The sequence below is a fragment of the Emydura macquarii genome, unplaced genomic scaffold, assembly GCF_026122565.2.
Source record: "Emydura macquarii macquarii isolate MOO-44397 ecotype Brisbane River unplaced genomic scaffold, CSIRO-AGI_Emac_v2 contig_561, whole genome shotgun sequence".
Lineage (NCBI taxonomy): Eukaryota > Metazoa > Chordata > Testudines > Chelidae > Emydura > Emydura macquarii.
Genome location: NW_027130698.1, coordinates 3,280,444 through 3,304,190, shown reverse-complemented (window position 1 = coordinate 3,304,190; position 23,747 = coordinate 3,280,444). Strand labels below are relative to the sequence as shown.

The 23,747-nt window shown below is 41.9% G+C and overlaps 1 long non-coding RNA gene across 1 annotated transcript in view; it reads right to left on the bottom strand.

Annotated features, from left to right (window-relative positions):
• LOC137147721 (uncharacterized) overlaps window positions 1-22,636 on the bottom strand; it is a 67,113-nt gene extending 44,477 nt beyond the window's left edge. Inside the window, exons 1-2 of the long non-coding RNA XR_010918308.1 lie at window positions 22,423-22,636; window positions 11,780-11,918 (exon numbers count right to left, since the gene is read on the bottom strand). This is a non-coding gene — a long non-coding RNA (uncharacterized lncRNA). The remainder of the gene's footprint in view (window positions 1-11,779; window positions 11,919-22,422) is intronic.
• Between the last annotated feature and the right edge of the window lie 1,111 nt (window positions 22,637-23,747).

Sequence of the window (23,747 nt, the reverse complement as noted above, 5' to 3'; positions counted from 1 at the left end):
CTTTCAGCTTCTCATACAGTGAGGCCTCTATTTAGCTAAGTATTCCTATTATGGACAGCATTCCCATTGAAGTTAATGGGACTTTAACCCTTGCATAAAGTTAAGCTTGTGCTTATGTGCTGTGCTAAATAGGGATGGATTAAACTGGTCTTTGAGTACTTTCCTGAAATGGGGCCCTGACTTGTTGGGGTTCAGAGTGCTACAGGGGAATGTTTACATTTAAAAATAATCAATGAAAATGTAGAAAAAAAATCAGTGACTGCAAACGTTTCTTGTCAGATTTTGGATCTATAAGGCCTATATATATATCCACGGCCTTTGGATATCCTTGGAGTTATGGAACGTTATATTTGGAGTCTAGAACACATCATTCCCTTTCAAAGGAACATTCTCCATTTCTGTGGTTTAGTAGGACAAGAAGGAGCTGCCGTAAGAATTACAGCTAAAGCCCTGGGCCTGCCAGCTGTTCCAGGTAGGCAAATCCCAGTGCACACGTGGGGCCTTAGTGAAGCTTAGGGGGCTCTGCACAAGTGCAGGATTCCACCCAGGCAGTCTCAGGACCTAAAATACATACATCAAATGAGGCTGCAATAGCTATTAGAGCCAGTGCAGGCTTCCACTAAAAAGCCAAAAGCCTTCAGGACTGCATGAAATTTCTCTCGGTGAGTTTAATACAGAGCATGCAATTGAGAGTCTGTTATTTATGTACTGGTTCTTGTCAGCTGAAGGAGTGATGCCATTTTTCTTTTTATGCTGATTCAAAGTAGTCACTTATTCAGTTAGGGTTGTTTTCACTCCTGGAATTAGTACTGAGCAGTAGTCGTGCCCATAATAGTAAGTGTACTTTCAGCTAGACTTTAGTTCTTCTGTGATGCACTCCATAAAGTCACTCGAACATTTGTATATTAAGGAGAAGTGATTTTGTTCAGAATGAGCAAAATAGTATAAAAATTAAAATTAACAGTACAAAAATAGCACAGAAATACAGTATTTCAGAAAAACTAAATGTTACTTTGCCTACTGGAATGTCAGACTATAAAGCACACGGGCTAATGAAAAAGTAACTATAGGGTGATTAATTTACAGCATTAAATATATCCAGTTCAGAGACAACACTGTAGATGAGACTGAGAAAGAATGTAAAACAGTGAGAAATACTTTTTCATGGTGAAAACTGGCGGTTTCATTTTCAAAGCTGCTAACTTACTGCAACTTCTCTCTTTCATTGAGAAGCTGTGGACAGCTCAGCATCTCTGGAAAACAGAGGATGCCTTACAACAAATTCTCATCAGATAATCGGCACAATGTTTTAAGTAAATGTAATACTGCACAAAGGTGCTGGATTTACATTCTGGTGAGTCAATTTTTCGCCAAATAGGTGCAGTGCCAACAAAAACATTCTCGTGATATATTCTTCAACTTTTACTTCTAGAAGTTAGAGGATTATCCAGTTACCATGCACATTTAGGGCCGAATTTTCAGACACTGCCCTCCATTTTAGCAATACAATTATTTGCACCCACTATTTAGGTCACCATAAAATGGACGTCTGGCTAAGACTGGGCTGTAAATCTGAGCCTGAATGCCTTGGCCTATTTCCTGACACCACCAAGGGTGCCAATTATTACTAATTGTGGTGGGTTTTTGACATATTTCTAAGCAGCCACTCTGCCAAGGACTGGATGCAACCTCCAACATACTGTGCCTGGGCCTCCCAACAATCTTCAGACGATAACTACTGGTCACTAGAAACATGGGCAGAATTTGAGGGCCTAGAGGTGAAACGCTATCTTCCCCATTAACAACCCACTGGCACATTCACTGTGGCCCTTATTTTTATTTCCTCTTCATAGCTCCCATCACCAAGGCAACCATCCTAGCAACTAAGGAAGATTGGACATGGTTCCCCATCAATGCTGGTCTTAGCAAATGTGGAGTCCATATTTCTCTCCATCCTCATTTGGATCTAGTGTTGTCCCTTATGAGGTTACTAGAATTTCTTGATGTTCTCCTTCTGGTGATCTTACATTTTAAGGGCAAATGTGCCATGTGCGACTCTCATCTAGGCTTATTACATGACTTCAATAGAAACAATCATGAAACAACTTTGAAATAGTGACTAATTATGCCCATGACACTTTAACCTTTGATAGGTCACAAGGAGAGCCTAATGTGTAGCCGCACATTCTGGATACCTAAAAAGAGCAGAGTATCGAAGCAGAAGTCTCAGTTTTGCAGATCTCAGAGGGAATTCTCATAATCTAATGTAATTCTCAGCATCAAAGTGACCTTTTATGCTCATACCTTATCATACGCCTCAAATCTTCTAAATTTTGTGGCATCATCACAGTTCTGCAATTCTTTCCTGCGTTATTCATCATGTATATTACGGTGGTGCCTAAGGGCCAACCAAGAGTGAGGCCTCATTGTGCTAGGTGCTGTACAAACATGGAGCAGTAGATGGTCCCTGAAGAGCTCACAGTCTAGACACAAGGTGTGGGAAGGGGTAGAATACACAAGCAGAGTGAACTATGTGATGTCAGCAAACGTCTTGTTAGTTTTACTATTTTTGAGGGGATGGTGGGGCGATTATTTAGGGACATATCAGCGAATACGAAAGAAAAGGGAAGGCAAAGGGGCCTAGGAGCAATTCTCTCCCCACATTTCAATATAGGAAAGACGTTGGCAGAGATCGGCTGCTGCACAGTGGATATGCGAATGCTTCCTCGTTTAAAACCTATCGTGGCAAGTTTCAACAGCAAAAAAAATATGTATTGCAACAGCAAGTATCTTATGGTTTATAGCCAGTGCAACTGTTATGATTACATTACAGCGCTGGTGTCCCTTTGTCCTCTTCTGTGGCTGCAGATTTCAGAAGCGCCAAACCATGTTTCATACAGTTATCTGACTTTTTTCCAGGGGAAGCTGATTTTGCTCATTTGTGGCCTGATCCTGCAAACCTTCCATGCCTGGCTGCCCCAGTGGGAGTTCTCCGCATGGGCCGCACAAAGAAATAGGTCCTTCATTTTTAGTTTTTGTTTGCTTATGATTTATCTATAGTGACTGGTGTGCACTAAGGAGGAGATTTTCAAAGGCACAGACATCCAGTTACCATGGATTTCTTATTGAAAGTCAGTGGGAATTGGGTGCCTAAGTTGTCTTTGTGCCTTTGAATATTTTCTCATAGGTGTTTCACAAACGAGATCCCTGCCCGAGTTGCTTACAAAGCAGTCAGGTTAAAGAAAGACAAGAGAGACTGGAATGTAATAACAAGCCTGTAGCTGAACAGAGGGTGCTGTATTTGGCTCACTGACAACCCTAAAAAAATACATGTTTCCCGATGAAATAATTAGTTAAAAATAAAAGTAAAAACAACAAGAGACTGACCATCAGCAATTAAGTTTTGTCCTTAGATTGCCATAATATGCTGATGGTATTGCATGGGCAGAGAGTATGCCTGACAGTAAGAGAGTCAATTACTGTGAGGAAAAACCATGATCAGTGTGAACAGTGCAGGAACAAAATCAAATAAGGACTCAACTCAGTCCATAGACTACCACGTTTATCTACATTAGAATATGTTATTACCCCTTGATTTGCTCATGCACCTACTGCTGTCAGTGGGAAAGTCAGTGTAAAGATCAAGGCTAGGATGTAATTTTAAATATGTCTTACATCTGAAAAAAACTAGGTGTCTGATTTGACCCTCATTTTGGCCGCAACCATGCATATCTCTGTGCCATACCCCACTGCACTGCATGAGTGCAAACAAGGGCTGCCTTAAGCCTTATATTATGCTTAAGGGCCAAATTCAGATCTGGTGTAACAGGGGCAACTCCATCCATATAGGGGAGTTTCACTCAATTATACCTGGTCTGAATTAAGCCCCACATCTCTTCAAAACCCCATTGAAAAGGTTCACAAAAGTCCGCATTTGCAATGCATGCTGTAGCCTATAATCAGAGTAAATCTGTAAATCAATGCACTGCAGCTGCCAAAGACCTATTACAAAACTGGAAATATTACTTTATTTTTTCAAATGAAGCCTGAAGCAAAAGGAGTTTCTTTGCCAGACACCTTCAAATCTCCAGGGATTAGCGTCCCAGACTGGCGTAACCAGATGCTTTAAACATCTTTCAGAGTTGGCATTAAAGGTGTGGTCTCTGGTTTTCAGTTTTGCACATTTAAAACCCTGCCAAACGCCTTCACAATTTCAGAGATGACTTGTTGCGGGCCATTATTCTGTTGCAATGGAAAACCTGCTCCGTGCCCGTCAAGCACTAACCCTTATTTTCATATAGGTCAGTTGTGGCTGTGCTGAGCACACTTTGCCAGAATGGCAAACTGTCACAGAAGAATCCTGTCGAAGCTCAGGAGCTTCTGGCCACGTGGCTGGTGTGGATGAAGGCCTTTGCTGTGAACCTGAAACAGCACCATAGGGCTCACACTGAAATGTGATGCTTGAAAACAGCATTCAGGGGTCTTATTTTCAAAACAGCAGGAAGTAAGGGCAGGTTCAACTGCATGGCTAATTTGTTCATGTGTAGCCAGGTTCTGATAGCATCATATGCCACCAAAGGTCTGTTCTGGCCGTGGCACGACATAGTGCTATTCACAGTGAGCAAGGGTATGAGACTCTGATCATTTGATCACATGAATGGTCACTTAGGTGCCAGTATTCATGTCAGGTTTAAACTTCACATGTCAGTCATTCTGGGCCTCAGCAGTTCATAAAAGTGTAATGAGAGATTTCTACAATGGGAGAAGTGTAGATTTTTTTCCATCTCCTGTAACTCAAAAATGTTTGGAAGAATCTTTCTCAAATCTGCTACTGTCTCTCACACACGCCTCACTTCGGAGCAGAAACCAAACATGACAAATTTCAGTTCCCAGAGTTGCATGGCTTAGAAAATTAGGCATGTGAAAAACCTAGGATTGTAATGTTTTGAAACCCTATCTATAGTAGTTTCTAGATAGATAAGCAGAACATAATCAGCCAAACTGAAATTCAGCAAAGCCAACAGGGCTAACTCTCTTGTAAGCAGTTCCACATGATCTTTAATGAGCAGAAGTGACCAGCACCTCTGTTTTACATTTCCTTTGAAAACCAGCACTTTCAGCAGCACAATCTGGTAATGGCTCTGCATTAAATCAAAGGGGGGAATGCTACTTACTTGAATTACCAACACCACTTCTTTCAGTATCTGGGTCATATTGAGAGCTTTCCTGTTCAAGCACTGATCATCAGATCCAGCTCTGCTTCGTGAAATCTGGTAAGATCATATCATAAGGAGATATGACTGCAAACCAAATCTTTGAAAGATTATCAAGGGATTTTGTCTATCATCCCCTTTTGGAGACAGACTGAAGGAAGATAGATGTAGTCTTAAATTCTTAAATAATACAATACAATATGGTTTTACCCTACCACATTAGGAATATAAATACTGAAACTACAAATACGTGTCTAATTGCACAACTATTTTGTATTAAAATCCTTCAAGCCTATAATACAGCCACAAAAGAATTACATTGGGTATCAACTTTGGATCAATTATTTTCTTCAAAACTGGAAAATGGCTGAAATTATTCCAATTCTGAACTCTTGTTGGGAGCAATACATGTCACTGTCCTCCCCCATCCTTTTTGTTGATGGAGGGTGGGGGGGTTAACTAAGGGTAAATTCTGAGATGTGCTCTATCATTCATAGCCCGACAGCATTAGTTCTGAAAGGTCTCTTCATTTAAATCTGATTAGAAGAGTGCTTTTGTTCCATGCATTTGGAGAAAACAGCAGATGCAGGTGTAGGTGTATAGTTATGGAAACTATAGGCCTTGTGTTAGTATATACAGAACACATGGTGATGTGTTGTTCACTGAAAGTTTTAGTAACATTTTCAAAACCAGGAGCCTAGCTTTTAGACAGTAACATCCATAGTTAGGCTCCCAAATAAGCAGCCTGTTTTTCAAAAGTGCTGAGTACTCAGCAGGCTCCCACTGAGGTCAGTGAGGGCTCAGTACTTTGGAAAAATTGAGTTCCACTTATCTAGACTTTTAAGTACAATTTGGGAGTCTAATTTTAGGCTCCTGAGTTTTGAAAATCTTGGGGTGAAATCCTGGCCTCACTGAAGTGAATGGCAAAATGCCCATTGACTTATGGGAACAGGATTTCCCCCTGGGTCTTTATGGAGATGAATCTGAAATGACCATGTTATTCCTGAATGACAAAGCCACAAGTTAATTATGCAGGCCAGCCCAAGTAAGTGCTACTAAAACCATTATACAGCGTATTTCACAGAATAACTACAGGCATTTTAGAAGGCTTTGAGATGGTTCTAAACATGTTTATTGGTACTTTTTATTTTCATGTACAATACATTCCCATTTTTCTGAATTCCTTGTATTCGAAAATCCTAACTATCCAACTCCACAGTTGGTTCCCACATGTAGCCTTATGTTAGTTCATCAATCTGAATAATTTCTCAACGAACATCTCACTGCTAATCAATACAAAGCTGTTGATTAGTGCCACTGGGTGTTAAGTGAGAAGTTACTAGCGCTAACATCGGGCTACATGGGGGATGCACTGTGGAGTCACATAACTAGGCTTTCTGTATCAGTGAAATGGCAACTCAAAACAGCACTTCTGTTTATCTGCACGCCTGGTTATTCGATAGTTTCGGATGTCCTCCAGGCCATTTGGATAAACAAGAGTGTACTAGATTCTGTACATTTTCATACAGAGGGACCCCTACTCACTCTCACCCAAGCCACAGTTTTGTCTCTATAAAGACCTCAGAACCAGTCCCAATGCCTATACGAAGCATGTATTGTAGAGAAGGGAACTGCAGTACAGTGGAAGTTACTATAATTAGATGGCTAGTTCCAAAAACCCTGAGTTGTACTAGGTGGTCATTTAGGGTTTTGTGAAATATGTGTGACCTCAGGAAGAGTGTCAAAATAGATACAGCTTCAGTGACCCAAAGTCTTTCATGACTTTTATCTTATATCCCAACCAACACTTTTGAAGGAAGTCAAAAGCATCACAAGCGTTTTCTGCCAGCAACCTAGTGATCTGTGCATACAATGGTGGGATATAGAGGTTTGTGATGCAACAGGAGAAATTGTCTACCTTACAGTTGCGCCATCCAAATTACCAGCAGCTAATGTGACTTCCTTTCAGTAATGGACACTGCTTCCCTGCTGCTCTGTAAAGAGCTTAATCTCTTATCTGTGCTACTTCTGCTTCCTAAGAAACTAGGGAGCAAAGAACTTGATTCATTTAGCATTTGGCTTTTTGGTAGCAATCTCTGTTTGCTGCATTTCTCAGCTGAAAAACATGCTTCATTGTAAAGGAGCCATGCAATGGAAGATCTATGTAAAATGATAGTGGTGATGTTAAACATGGTTTATCTTCTCCTCCACAACACTGTACTTCTTTCCTTCAGAGGTTTGTGAATTACCCGTATTGACCGTTCCTGAAGAGTATTAGAAAAGATGTATTTTGGAAATGACATTGAGCTAGATCTTCAGTTGCTCCAGCACTCTGCTTCGCACAGCTGAGGGAAGTGGCAAAGATCAGTCCATGCCCCCTTAGCTTTTCATTATCCTGGGCATCATTGGGGACCATTTTGGCTCCTGACATATTTTAGAGCATCCACGGGGCTCCCCTGAATTACATCCCACTGTACTGACACTCACAGGACTCTTCCACAGCTGGTGCCCAGCAGCATCCCCACCATGGAGTCTGGGGGCAGAATGACATTGGTTCTTCACAGCCGGCAAATCCCCATCTGATTGCTGAATCTTTTTTTTTTTTTAACCTGCTTTGTGCAGCCAAAATGCAAATTGTCCCTTGCCAGCAGGATATGCCTACACACATACACCTTGTCTATGATATGTGAAGCCTTGGAAAACAGGGACAAATTCACTACTGGCTAGTGTCACAAATGTCAAGGGAATTACACCTGCTTAGGCCAGGAGCAAGTCCTTTTGCATGAACAGAGGCGAATCATGCCAACACGAACCCTGATTCTTTGGGGGCGATACACTATAGATGGAGTTTTAATACACACAATTTTGCTTGAGCTTCTTCTGCTTGAAATCACAGTCTCCTGCAGTTCCAGGAGGTGAGAACCAAAATGATACTCTGCCTCCGAACAAAACTGGCGTTTATTCATTTTCCAGGGCTTTCTTAAGGCCAATTCCGTGGTTCTCATTTTTTCACAGAAATGTTGCTAATGATGAAGACATCTCTTGAAGATTTATAGCAACTGGCAGCACACTCAATCTCTAATTGTTTTTTGGAACAATCATCATCTTATTAGTTGCCAATCCTTTTCCCCAAATAATTAGGGCCACTCTATCCTGGTTTAATGTAGCTGTTGTACTAAGAATATATAAAGATTCTACCTTAAGGGATGTTAAACCCTGAAGCATCCAATTAAGAAGTAGACAGTTAATTACTACCAGTGAACAAAGACTATTCAGTAGCATAAGCTCTGACTGTCCAATTAATATTATACCAAGATACTGAGGCAACTTTGTCAACAAGTTTAAACAAAGCTTTAATAGAATTATCTGGATGGGTAACAAACATCAAAATGACATAAGCAGAGAGGGAAATTTTATATTGTTTCTAATTGACTAAAGAAGTATTGTAACCCTGGAAATTGCTTAGGTCCTGTGGGGCTAACAGGGGGTTTCAAAGCCAAAATTAACTGCAGTTAGGGAATGATCAAGATTTTGAGTTATCTGACTGAGCTTGCAACATATCCTTGTTTTATTTATGTATTTTATTAGAAAACTCAACTAGTCTGCCTGTATAGCAAATGCTTGAATAACTATTTCTATTCTTGAAGTTCTAACCTTTGAAAAAAAATCTTGCACTCTGCTTACCATCTCAGAAAATTTTGAAGGACTGATTTTTCAAAGCTAGCGATGTCCTTAGCGCGTGTCTGTAAGTCCTATGTGATTGTGTACTCAGTTCAAGTTTTTATAGATGCAGACTGACAGTTGAATATCTAACTGGCCGTTTGCCATAGATACGATCAACTGTGCACATAAGACATGTAGTGTTTACATACCTCTAAATTTGAAAAATCAGGTCCTGAGTAAGTCCAAGAAGAGGGTGTATTCCAAACACCTCTCAGAGACAGCACAGGTGAATTCAAAGGTGAGTTAAATATTATATTTCACCATTTATCCCAAAGGTTTGGTACAGGCAAACTCTTATGTTCACTTTGGGTTACATGTTTTTAATGGGACACTTCCCTGTGGTTGCTACCCAGTGATATTTGGCCACTATGTATCCTCTTTTCAGCAGTGCAATTGTAAAATTAATACACAACATGTGGTTTCTGTCATGGTATAAACATGTCTCATGAGTGTTTGCGTGAGAGAGGCATGCAGCTGAGCAGTTCGGAAAGCCAAGCTGCAAAGGAGAGGATTCACATTCCCTGAGATACCTCTGCACATGCAGCATTCAATCCTAAGTGACTGTGCTGGTGTTATCATGCGGTTGGGATTCTTTGCATGGATTTCCAGACATAATTTACTGAAGGAGAGAATGCACCCTCCCTGTAATGGAATGTTTCATGAGCACAAAATAACTTCTTTCCAGCCAGCCTGGATTCCCCAGCATTTGGAGAGCAGCTGGAGATGGCACATTTAGCAAAATGAGAGCACTTTGAAGAATTGCTGATGCTTGATGTTGATGAACGTGTGTGGAGGGAATGGTCTGTTTAAAATAAGGTCCTATGGGATATCAGGGATTTGTCAGGTGTGTGTGTATGGAAGGGATCACTCCATTCCTCCAGCATGGATGCCTCATTAGAACATCCCAATTCTGGATCTTTACACTGGCAAAGAGGCACCTGAAATGGGCAATTATGCAACTACATGCCAATTTAAGCATTGGCTAGAAGGTATGAATGCCCTATTTAGGTTCTTATCTTTGGAAGTATGGGCTCCCATGTGTGTGCGAGGGAAGGGAAAGCCATAAACCTATTCATAAAATGTAGTGGCCACATCTATCACTGATTGCATAAGTGCTGCTAAATCATTTCCCTTCCAGTTGGTCAATATTGTACATTCCCTATTGCTTTGTCTCATCTAGGTTTAAATGTTACCTGTGGAGCTGGAAAATTATTTTTTGTAAGAAAAATTTAGACAAAAGCATTTTTTCCCATATCTATCTACAGATAGAGATTTCCATGAAAATTCAAAAATTTTTTTACAAAACTGGATTGTTTTTCTGCAAAAAATTCTATTTCTCCAAACCATCATTTTCTAGTGAAAAATGTGGGTGGACAATTTTCGATCATTTCTAGTTACAAATGATCCCATGTGATCTTCTTACCATGCTAGATCACAAGCCTGATCCTTTCTTTAGACTTAGAAACCTGCTTGAATTTCCTAGACAAGGACAAGATAATCAGAACATCCCATTCCTTATACAAATCCTGGAGTAAATCTGAAGCCATACCAACACAAAGTGCCAGTGAATAGTCCCAAGATTTAAGTGATGCTTCTACTAAGTGCCACACACTGGGAATTGTAGCGGAAAATATAGTTTATATTTCAAAACAAAAAGAGAGCAGAAATTAATCTCTATTCATATTATTATGATTTTAAGTGAATGGTGACAGGTTCTGTGTAAACAGAAACATATGCAAAAAAGTGAGTGGTTTTAATTAAGTGATCCTGACTGAAAGAATAATTAGGATGAAAGTTATTCTTAGCTACTTGGTCTATTATCTGATTAGCATGAACACTTATTTACCATTTTGTGACTACAGTTTGCTCCTGTTTCAGTTATTTAGAGATGAGCACAAGCAGCTGTCTGTGAGTCTTGCCAATCAGTCAAGACCCAGGTGTCTGCTGCTCTAAGATATCAGTAAACTCTGGTTTGTGTCTCTCAGTGGAGTTTTGTTTCACTAGATTGCACTGGCGTATCCATTCCTGGATGAAACCATTGAGAGAGTTCCTTCAGTGTCAGATTTTTTCCTTGTTACATGTCCCTTGCTAATTGTGGAATTATCTGAAGGGCTTTTTAAGTGATAATGACTATAAAACACAGCTCAATGGTGCAATTACATTTTTCTCTCTCCCCCTTCCCCGTCCCCCCCCGAAGTGAGGCTAAAGATTAACTGATTTTGTCTTAACATGCCAGTTTTTTGATAACCTCATAATGTTTCCTAATCTCTGACTAATTTCCAACTGATAATTTAACTAGTGTAAAACAGGTAACACAAAATTGCCATTACAAGCATTTTCTGCAGCAAGAACATGGAGGGAAAAAGAGAGCAGAAATAATCAGACTATAGATTTCTTCTTAGATTATTTGGATTGGATTGATTGGCATAATGGCTAGTGTAGATTATAAAAACACATTATATCATTTTTCCTACTCTGTATCAAATAACCAAATTGAATGCACTGTTTGCTCCTGATAGCTAAGGAATGATTTTCACACTAATTTCATCTCCAAATTCAGGTTTCAAGCAACTTTTGTGGATTATCCTCCCATAACAGCCAGGGAGCAATGCTAGGTAAAGCATCAGATAGAAAAACTGCTGCTCTGGCAAAGGAATTATCAGATAGGCATGAAAAGTATTCATATCATCACAGTGGTCATGGATTTGTGCCTAGACTGGGATGCACTTTTCATATGCATGCAGGCAACTAACTGTGTGTTGTGCAAAAGAAGTAGGCCTTTGCATACCTATCTGGACACTAACCATCAAACCCTGGTTATGAAACCTTTTCCCCTCACCTACCTGGGCTAAATTCCTTTGCTGGCAGTGTGTGGGTGGAGATTCAGACCACAGGATAGTTTGAGGAGCCCTAGAGAATGTATCCAGAACTGCTGTGTATGTGTTTATGGAAGGAGTTCCGGCAATAACTGATAGAGGTTTCCTGTTAAAGAGAGAAAAGAGAGGGAGCAATTGATGATGTGCCTCTGTCCCTGAATTTAAAAAGAAGATCCATTCTCCATGGGCTAATGTTATTATCATCACTGTCAGAGAACTCCCAGAATGAAGCATCTCACACTCTACATCACATGGCACTGGAGCATAGGTACTAGATCTCCCTAGCCTTTCAACCTCTCTGCCGTGGAACAGGCCTACTGCCTTTAAGAGTCCCCTGTGACTGCATATTGTGTAGCACGGACTGAACGAGCTGTGACAAACACTAAGGCCAGGTCCACATTACCACTTACTTCAGCATAACTTATGTTGTTCAGGGATGTGAATAAGCTACCACTGGAATAAGCACAGTGCACAGTGCTATGCTGGTGGGAGAAGCTCTCCTGCTGACATAGCTACTGCCTCTTGCAGAGGTGGATTTATTATGCCGAGGGAGAGCTCTCTCCCTTTGCATAGAGCATTTTCAACAGACATGCTACAGTGATTCAGCTGCATCAATGCAGTTCCGCTGATGGAGTGCCTCTAGTGTAGACTACCCCTAATTCACTAAGGCCTGGTCTATACTTATCTTGAAATTCGGCGGCAGTCGACAAGCATTACACAAGCTACTCAAAATAGCTTGTGTAACTCATGTCGACTTTGTAACTCCTCTTCTAGATGGCGTCTTCACTGTGCTGAGCCGATAGGAAACGCGTTCCCGTCGACGCAGCGCTTCGCCACTTGAGGGGGTGGTTTTAACGCATCAACTTCCAGATCGATTGAGCAGGTCTACGCTGACAGCTCAATTGATCCGGATAGATCTATCTGACGGCAGCGAATTTGCCACTGTCAGTGAAGACGTACCCACAGTCTCACACATTCCTGAATGATAGGTAGGATCGCCACCTTTGTTTTAGTGAGGCATTTGCTCACACAACGAATCAATGGCAGAAATGGAACCCAGGTATTAGGATTGCTTGCTCCCAAGTTTCCTGTGCTAACCATTAGCCCACACTCCTCTTTTCTTGAAAACTTTTCACAGCCAAATAGAGGCATTTTTCTATTATCAAGGATGTTGGTTGGCACCTGATTTTGTATTTAGTTTGGCTTTAAAGCAAGTGCCAGTCCCACGGTATCCAAGAGGCCAGTTATTTCTCTGCTTTAAGAATAGGGCAGTAACCTGTATTACCCCAGGCACCACTGCATGTAACTGTGGGCCAGTGTAGAGTTTCTATGATAGCCATTACTTCATGTCAGACTTAATTCCAATGTACAGTACCAAACAAAGAAGAAACACAACTCTGCTGCCATATATTTCATTGTGAATGGCTTGTTTTATTTGGTGAGCAGCATAAGGCATTGTAGAGATCTACTGATATAGTTTCAAAGTAGATTAGACAGCACTTTATATTTTTGTATCTTGAAAAATTGCTTGGTACAGGTGAGAATTATCACAAAGATAACACAAGGGGAGAAACTGTGACTGGATTGGGCAAGAAGATGGAATGGCAGCTGGGAAGGAAAGAGGGAGAGCCAGTAGGTGGGGGGAGACTGAGATTGGAGGAGGATCTATGAGGGAGGAGCTTGGAACTGAGATCCAATGGGGCAGGGGAAGGAGAGTAGGAAGAGGGGGGACAGATCTGATGAGGAACTGGGGTACAGGAGAAGAACTCGGACTGGCAGAACACAGAAACTAGAATCAGGAGTCAGGCATTGGGGAGGGGACACTGAGATTGGATGAGGAGTCTGGGAGGGAGACTGGGACTGGGAACTCATGGGGAAAGGGAATGGAGGGTGGGGATGAATGGAAGCAAGGATGAGGGACAGAGAGAGATTGGTTAAGGAGCCAGGATGGGGGAACTGTGGCTGGGCAAAGAGACTGGGGCCAAAGAGCTGGGGCGGGGGAGGGTTAGGAATGGCTGAGTAAGGACTGTGGGAATGGGGTGAGAAGCCTAGGACTGGAGATGAAGATTTACTAGGTGAGCAGAATTGGACAGGGATAGGGAGCCAGGGTGGAAAAGAGAGATGACTGGGACAAGAATAGGTTGGAGGGTCAGAAGGGATCATGCTTGTCCACATAAAGGATAACAATCTACTACCGCTATCAGTTACTCCATTAGCTCAAGCAGCAGAGATCTGTTCTGTAAATCTAAAGGTTGCAACCCTGCTGGTGAACCACATGGATGTCATTATGATCCCATATAACAGAATTTCTGTTCTTCAGTTTGCTTTTTAAATAACCTATGAAATTACACCCAAAAAACCAACATTAAAATAATGTTATTAAAGTTGCAAAGTCAAGCATGCAAAAGTTAGGAAATGCCAGAATAAAAGTTGCCTATGCAACCTTCATTTGGCCCCCTTATGCATATGCATTATGATACAGACTTTAATCACGTACTGTTTTCCCCTCATTCAGTGCACAAGATGGATCTGCTTTGGGGCTGAATCGGAATTGCATAGTGCAGAAGAAGAGTGTTGTCTGTAGGACCCTGCCTCATTTGTCGCAGAAGTGGGAAGGTGTGTTGTGAATGAGGCAAGGGAATGCGGAAAAATAAAGGATGGACTCAGACTTCAGGCGGTTGAATGCTGCCCTGGAAAATTTGATTCTACTCCTGCTTCTTCCACAGAGTTCCTTTGTGATGCCAGGCAAGTCACTTAAACCTAGTTTTGCATAGGTGGTCACTAATTGTGTATTCTTCATTTTTGGGTACCTGACTCAAAACCCAGGTGCTGACAACTTGCAACTGCAGGTGGCGTCATTAGGAGCTGTGCTCAAATACATAAAGTACTACATAATACTAAACACGATGAAAAATCAGGTCTTCAGTGTCTCAGATGTGCACCCAAAATTAATGGATGGTTTGAATCATGGATCTTTTCTGTGCCTCAGCACCCCATAAGTAAAATGGGGCTAATACAATGCTCCCATTTTGCAGGGATGATACAAAATTAAATTTATTCACATTTGTGATGTCCTCAGCTGCTATAGAGATGTGTGGCATAGAAACACCCACGGGGAAATTAATAATTCCGTCTTCAGAGCACGGTTTGACTAGTGTGCAGTCAATAAGGCCTATAGCCACACGTTGAATAGTGAGGAGAAGACAAAATACTGACTAGCTGCTCTGTCCATGCTGTGCCTTGAATGAGGGCCCTGTGAAAAAATGTGTGATCATGTAACTAAAAACTGTATCATAATGCATACACACAAGGAATGCTGAACAGGCAACCTTAATTCTGGCATTTCCTAGTGCTTGAACACTTGATTTTGCAACTTCAATAATGTTAATTTAATGTAGTTTTAAGTAACATTATACAGACTGCTGAAAGCCAGAATGCCCTTCCTCACCTTCAACAGTCTGGATGTGCCTAAGTAATGGCAGATATTTTTATACAGCTACATGAAGCCCCTCAAGTACGTTGGAGGAGGAATTTGTGCACTCCCTGGCTTCTGAGTGTTCTCTGTATTAATCAGTGCACTACCCCTTGATCTCAAACAATGCAACCACTGTCATGCACACACCATGCTTGCTGAAGTTGCTTGTGAATCCTTAGTAAAGCTAATCGGCTGTCTAACACACAGTGAAAAGTCAATCTGTTTTCATTTGTGTCTGTATTTACCCTAAGTCCTGATCTTGAAGTGCTCAGTCTATATTTTCACAAGACTGCCCCTTACTTTCCATGAAAATTAAACACACAAGAAAAGAGGTTAACACAGTCTTTGTGTATGCAAAATTCCCGATGAGTTCAACAGAAGTTTTACATCTGCCAGGACAGCAGGAATGGGCTTCAAGTGTTGATTATTAACAGGATCTTAATTTTTAGATTGCTCTGAAAAAGTCATGCTGATTTTCTAAAACCCAGGATTTATCTGCTTTGCACAATTGAACATTTGAATGACCTCCTGCAAGCATAGATTTTATCAACGATCTATTCCTTGTGTTTGCAGGAGTCGTACTGATACATTTCATCTAGACAGATGTGAAAAGCAGATAATCAGTTGGACATTGTGGTGTTATTACCGATGCATCATTGTTTTTAATTGATTAATCAGATAAGGAGGGCTAGGGATGGTTTTATAATAAATGGTCATTTTCTTCCTCTCTCGCATGCATATGTTATAGGAAGCAATAGACCACAGAAAATGGCTCCCCCCTTTGATTTTACTGCAGATCTGGCCACAGGAAATGTTGCACTTTTGGATCAAGCAGGATAAACAGCAGGGGCTTCCTCTTTTTGTGAAATCATATTTCAGCAGCACCCCTCCCCAGGAAAATAGGTTTTTCACTTTACATAATGTTTCAGCAGCAGTGGTAAGAAGTGGTTTGTTCCTAAGTTTTTCTGGGTAGGTTATGAACTTTACGGCTCTGACCACAGATCAGTTATTTATCATAACAGGAAAGATGAGACCTAAGATATTTCCTAACCTTCTTTGCAGATCAGAGAAGAGCAAACCAACAAACATTAACGCCTCATATTCAACTGACAACGATTCCTCAGAAATATTTACTCTGCTTTTCAAATATTTGTTGACTCCAGCTGCAATTTTTAAAAACATCTAGCAGCAAATCTGTATGCACAGTTTCCTTCAGTTTCCTATCAGTCCAAAGCAATGAAATATGATCAGTGAATTCACTCAAAGATAAGAATGCATGCAGGGGGGAGAAAAGTTTGTTATAAGAGACAAAACTAAATTAGCTATTTGCAAATGTGAGATTTTTCTCTAAGGAGATCCTGGCACCATGCATTTAATGTATAATGCATGTTTTACAATCTATCCTCAAATTTAAATAGGAATTCTGCACACAAAACATTCTTTTGAAACATTCTTGAGGGCAAAGTAACTTTTCTTATCCAATACAAATTTTCTCTCAACACGGGGGTGTCTGGAAACACTGCGGTGACTCCAGTGACAGATTTAGTATATTTTTAAGATACAGCAGAAAATGAATAACTGCACTGAAGTGTGAGCCTAATTTGCAAGGCTATATGACTACATGCACATTATTTGGATTGCTCAAGTTATTGTACCACATGCCTGAAGTGCAGAGCATTACATTCATAGGGCCAGATTACTGCATTTAACCACAGGCCCGCACTGTGTGCTGGTGCAGAGCTGTGCTTCCCAGGGGAGGTGTGACAATAGCCACTGGAGTCAGGGTGACTAACCTCTGTGATGCTAAGGCGACAGGGCCAGTAAATGGAGTGCAATCTCTTACCAGCACGCCTGTAAATCAAATGTGCCTCAGGAGTCTAAATCGTGTCCCCTGCTGCCTGTCATGCAGGGCGGGTGCTCAGTTTGCCTGAGGTGGTGCAGCCTGCTGCCCACATGTTGGGTGTGTCCACACGTCAGTTAAAAACCCGCGGCTGCCCCGGGGCCAGCTGACTCGGGCTCGCAGGGCTCGAGCTAAGGGGCTGTTTCACTGCGGAGTAGATGTTCTGAAGCCCACTAGCTACATGGACTAGCTTGGGGTCATGGCCCCACTGCCTCCCTGCTTCTGTGGGGTGATATTGGCTCCCCAAGATGCAGAGGAGGAGCCAGTGACCGTCTGCCCCGTGGGGTTAGTGTAACATGGTGCATCTACACAGCAGCTGGGACGTGTGAATCGCAGGATGGGAAAACGGACTTGTGCTAGCTGGGCTCAGGCGAGCACTTCAAAATAACCTAGCTGCGTGGCCATGGCGGCACGGGCAGCAGCTTGGCCTTGCTGCCCGAATACATGCCCAGGGGGTCAGGCGGGATTGTACCCAGGTGCTAGCCTGAGCCGCCGCCCGTGCTGCTGCCACCCTGCTGTTTGTAGACGCTCCCTCAATCGGGCTGAGCTAGCGCATGGATGTCTACCCAAGCGGGGAATCACACCTCCCAGCTGCTGTGGGGGCATACGCTACAGAGATTGGGCCACTCCTGCAGTCCTTCCTTCCCACCACTCCTCTTTTTCTATCCCATAATTATTGCCGCAGAGTGAGTGAGTGTGCACGCACGTGTGCATGTGCGTTCAGTACCTTCATCCTGTCTGTATGACGTATATTCCAGACCGTCAGTCCATAGACAGCATTTCACCGGTGGAGACCTTGGGTCACATTTACTCACTATGCAGGCTACCATTCTGCAGCCAGACACGCCGCTTAGGCCCTTCCCAGGCTGTGTTTAAATATAGTTGTTTCCCACATGGTTGCAAGCAGGATGCAAGATGGCAAAACTGGCCTGCTGGCCACCGCACAGTTAGTAGGAGAGGGAGGTTCAGCGTGATGAGCCTTTGGGATCCATGAAGTTACCGTAAGTATGGGAAGGAAGGGCCTTCGCACCAGGCTTTGATGTAATGGGGAATCTATTCAGCGGGCACAAGCAAGGTAAAGTCATTGCTTTCGTTTACAGAACAAAGAGTCTTTCCACTGACTCCAATGAATGTTGGATCCAACCCCAAGTCAGCTGCTTCTGGGCTCACTCTGAGATTAGCCGGGAGCTTTCAAGTTCACATGAACCTGAACCCCCAAGCAAAGCTCAGCAGGTGTGAACCACAAACCCACACAATCCAAGCCTGCCAGTTTGGACTTGATGAAACTTGTGCAAAACAAAAGACTGGGTGAAGCACAGCCCTAGAGCTGGGTGTAAACCAAACAGTGGCATCGGCACAGCTCTATACATTAACTTATACACAGGCTTCTATTGCTATGTTTCTCATCCATCAGGGACTTTGTGCCCAATCCTAGATGGACTTCCCAGCCAGTCCTTTACTGGAAACAACATCAAGAATAGCATGTGCAATTAGCACTAGATGGGAATGTGTGACTAGACTCCCAACAGACCTAGTAATGTATATCAAGTAAGTTTAACATTTGGAGATAAAGAAAATGGGCACATTATCAGTCTGTTAATAAACTTTGTGCCTGATTCCTGCAGCCAAAGTGAGTCATGGAGGCTGTGTCTCTCCTGCTGTGTTTAGAAATCCATCGTAATTTTTTTTAAAGAAGCAATTATATTGAAATTCACTTATTACTGAGCCTAAATTTCCCCTGCACAAAAGTCTCTGGCTGGTTTCTAAATACCTGAAAGCTGTCCAGATTAGTTCTTTAAAAGGGAATATATTTTTTAACCATTGCCACACAGCAGGATATAATAAATAAGCAATCCTAAGGATTCCTTCCTTTGGGTTGTCCAACACCTCCTGTCTATACTGTGTATCTGTCTTGCTTGGGTTAAATTCTGCAGGCCAGAGACTGTGTTTTGTATCTGTGGCAGGTACATTATTGATGAATGTTCATTATATGTGCTTAGGGCTGCTGAGGGCAGCAAACATGTCTTCGGGCTTTTTTACACTTGCATGGGTGCAGCTGCGTCACTGTAGCACTTCAGCGAAGATGATGGGCAGGCTTCTCCCATCGGCATAGGTAATCTACCTCCCCAAAGGCAGTAGCTATGTCGACAGGAGAAGCCCTCCCGTCAACATAGCGCTGTCTACACCAGGGGTTAGGTCAGTGTAACTACGTCGCTCAGGGGCATGGATTTTCCACACCCCTGTGCGATGTAGTTATCCTGATGTAAGTTCCTCATGTTGACTAAGCCTTCGTGTGTGTTTGGAAAGCACTTAGACTCATGAGTGCCACTAAATCATTTTTCAAAATGGGATTTTTGTCTCCTAAGTCATTTGGTTGCTTTTGAAAATTTGACCTTTAGTGTAATGTAGATGGCTACTGCAATCTAAATAATAATAAAGACAAAAATTAAAGCACTACATATACCCCCATGTCCTCTGGTCATTGAGAATGCAAGCATTCAGCCACGCAATTTGTTCTCTGATATTACCAAAATAATAATTGATTTACCAATGAACTTATGAATTTGCATAAACAAATACTGAGAAGTTAGACTTACAAGATTCTTCTCCTACTTTAGATATAGGGCTTCCAACACAGCAAATAGGAATCTAAGGGCATATTGAAGTAATGAGACTCATTTGTTGTTTTAAACTATCAGATATCTGCGAACATTCAAATAGGCCACATCTGCAGAAGCACAGAGGCCCTTCACTCCCAGCGGGTTTAAGTAGGTTCTTATATTGGTGCCCTATATTGTAATATCCAAGTGGCTGAGGGCTCCACTCCAGCCTGATCAGTTGTGAGGATGACGACTGTGCAGGACAAGATGTGAATCAATAAGCTCGCCACCCTCTTTGACTTGCTGTCTATGGATCACCAGCTCTTTCCGCCTCTCCCTCCACCCTGAGCCATCTGAGGTTGAGAGAAGGCGGCTGTCTGGGGGCTGGGGTGCTTGGTATGAGGCTCTCCCCAGAAGAAATGCTGTGGGTGAGGATTTTGAGGTTGTGGGGGGACCCAATTGCCCTCTCATCCAGTACCCTTTCCCTTAGAGAGAGGTGTCTTAGGCCCGGGGAGCCCCTAGCTTGCTGACAGCTCTATGAGAGAGGTGTCAGGTAGTCCCAGTGCTGTTGGTAGATTGGGAGGTCACTGAGCTTTATCCTAGTTTTCCTATCGGTAGGGCTGGGTGACATTGTTGAGCTGAAACTTTTTGGTTTTTTTGTTATGATATCGATGATGAAGAAAAATGCGGATTCGGGTTGACGGAAACATGTCACGAATTCGTGCTGATTTCACTGAATTATTTCAGTTTTAAAAAACTAAAAATAATTCTGACAAATCAAAACGGTTCATTTTGACATTTTGTTTCGGGCTGACACAAAACATATTGTTTGACCCCAAACTGTGGGGGAGGGGAGGTATTTATTTTCCAGAGTGGCCGGTGAACTGAAAAATCAGTTATTCACGTGGCTCCGTCAGTCAGCTGGGGAGAGCTTGCCCTCGAAATGTGGACATTGGGGGATCCCACCTCTCGACCTCCCTCCGTCCACTCCCCCTGGCATGGACTATGTCTACACTACGAGCTAGGGGTGTGATTCCCCAGCTCGCGTACGAGTACTCGCGCTAGCTCTCATGGAGCTAATGGAGCAGGGGAGTAGCTGTGGCGGCACAACTGAGCTGTGCCAAGCATGTACATCCCACTGATTTCAGGCAGGTCTGTACTCTGCCTGGCCAGCCACACCTCTGCTGCTGCTGCTACCTGTGATATGGGGGCTATTCTGCTATTATGCTCACACCTGCTCCAGGAGATCTCGGATATGTGAACGCAAGCAGGGGAAATCACACTCCTCACTCAGAGGGTAGCCAGCCTGCTAATGGTGATGATGGTGGACTCTGCTTCTGAGCAGGAGGAGAGGCACAGCTGTGGGGCTGCTCCACAGAGCTGAGCAGAGTTGGGAGAGAAGGCTGGGTCTCTGTGAGATTTGCTCCATGTTCTATGAGCACAGAGGCAGGGCTGGTCTGGGGAGCTGTGGCTGGGCTGTACATTCCAGACAGCAGTGGAGTCATGAGATGTCGTAAGCATGTATAATGTTATTGTGATTACCAGCACGAAGATAGATCCCACTGTCATCTCCTAATAGTTGTGAAAAAAAAATCATTCCAGCTATTTTATGATTATTAGGCCTCTGGGAGTTCATGCTGCAATTCACTGACAAGCCTGTCATGGAGTACAGATTATTTTTTGTCCAGTGGTAGAGTTTGGCTGACAGTTTTATTATGCTCCTAAGCCAAACAATCAACCGTGTTTTGAGGCCAGATGACTTTCCAGTTGTATGTGCTTTGTGGTACATCTGTAAACAATAGCGAAAGCCTTTGCAGGAAATTAGGTTTGCTGATTTCAGCTTTCAGAGGACGGGGCAAATTAACTTGATGATTTAGTATTAATCTTTACCTGACAAATTCTTCATTTCTACATCCAAAATACAGTTAGTGCTTGATCCAATGCCTATTGAAATCAGTGGACAAGTTCTCATTCATTTCAATAGGCTTTGGATCAGATGCTTAAAACAGTTATGCTGAATTCAAACTTGGTTTAAGTGGGTAAAACTTGACTGCCTTTGTTGCTATTAAAACGAAATCTGACTTTGGCCCATTCTGACTAGAAACTACTGGAACTGTTAAATAGGCTTAAATAATTTGTCACAAGTTCTTTTCTGTTCATAAACCAATTGCAAATTCTTTAATTTATGCATTGTGTAGAATTATTTGGGAATATTTCTCTAATTTACATATTCAGATCATTTGTGAATTTCTTCAGCAAATAGTTCTTGCTCTGTAGATTTCTCACAGAGTTCATTGAAAACATTCTATATTCAACAGTCATGCTGTGGTGGTTAGGAATCTCAGTCATGAGGTGTTTCTGTTTTCTCATTGGATGGTTTATGTAACTAAAAAAAAATCCACAATCTCAAATTCAAAATTCACACTGTCATTAGTTACTTACACAATTTGAAATTTGCTTTCTGGGCATAATCAAACATTCAATCTTGTTTTTCTTGAGCAGCAATGCCAAAAAAAGCTAATTCACTAGGATAGTCATGGAACTTAAATACAAAAAGGGCATGAACATAGTTAACAGGAATTTGTTTTTAAAAAAATAAATCTTGTGAACATTTTTATATGCAGTGTTCACTCACCATTTAAAGCTGTATAGGGAATCCAGCAGAGAGGATTCTTTGTTTCTCAATTTTCAGGAATGTAATCTCCATTTCAATTATCTTCTGCGTATTTTAACTCAAACGACCTCTGAGGTACTGCCAGGTAACTTCTCTGAGGTATACAAGCTGCCTAGATTTGTTGCATCATGCATAGGCCTTTTCCTTTTCCTTTTATGGTTTGTAGTTTCCATCTTAACTACAGCCTCATGGATAAAAGAAAACAAGTATAAATAATGAAAGTTTGTTCTCATTAGAAGTCCTCTTTTCTGTCTTTCCTTACACAAATAAGTCTACCATTGACAGGTCATGTATAAGGCTTGCAGAACTGGGCCCTGATAATAATATTTACATAATCTTTAACCCTCGTCTACACACAAACTTTCAGTAGGTTAATTAAATCAGCGCAAATCCCTAGTGGACACTCTTAGTTCAGTTTGATTGACTTATTACAATGTTTTACCTTTAACCTGTTCCTGACTGATTTAAGCTAAATAAGCCTGTTTTAAACCTAAATAAGAGAATTCGCACAACCTTTTGCACCTGTTTACCTAAATCAGTTTAAGAACACACTAAGTAAACAGGTGGAACTCTGCGTGTAAACAATCCCTTTTACAGATCATTTCACTTTCAAAGCACTGTTCAAATGCAAAAGTCATTCATTTGTAACTTAACATCACACCCCCCTGCATTTTACAGCTAGGGGGAGCTCCTAGCATGCACTAGCATTTTCCTGTGTGGGGGGGGGGTGTCTGATCCTGATTGGGTCATTTGGGCATTACCTCACTATAAACAATCAATTATAATAATAAATAACTAATACAGATTTAAGTGACTTGCTCATTACCACAGAAGAGTTCTCCTGGAATTAGCACTCAGAGTTCCTGGCTCCCAGCCCTGTGATCAGACCACCTGTCTCCCCAAAATATTATATGCAGAAAAGGAGTCAACAGGTGAATAGTGTAATTCTGGTTGAGTAGGGTAAGTTAGTGCTGCTGTTATTGTGGGACAATCCATTAACTGAATCACTGTATTGAAGGTTTTAAACTGAGTATTTTAAATTGGGTAAAGAGCCTTGAAGAAGTGCAAAACAAATCAAAATATATAAATAATTCAAATGCCGCCAAACTTGGGAAAGTCCAGATTCAAGATCCAATTCCAAACCCTAACTGTGCAACTAACTGCTTATTTGCTCATGGAGTTATTCATGAACAGCTAAGACATAATGTGGACACTCTTATTGCATAAGAGTGCTTTGTTCCTATTTATTTTAACCCTATGGGTTCCAGAATAACAGCATGGAATTA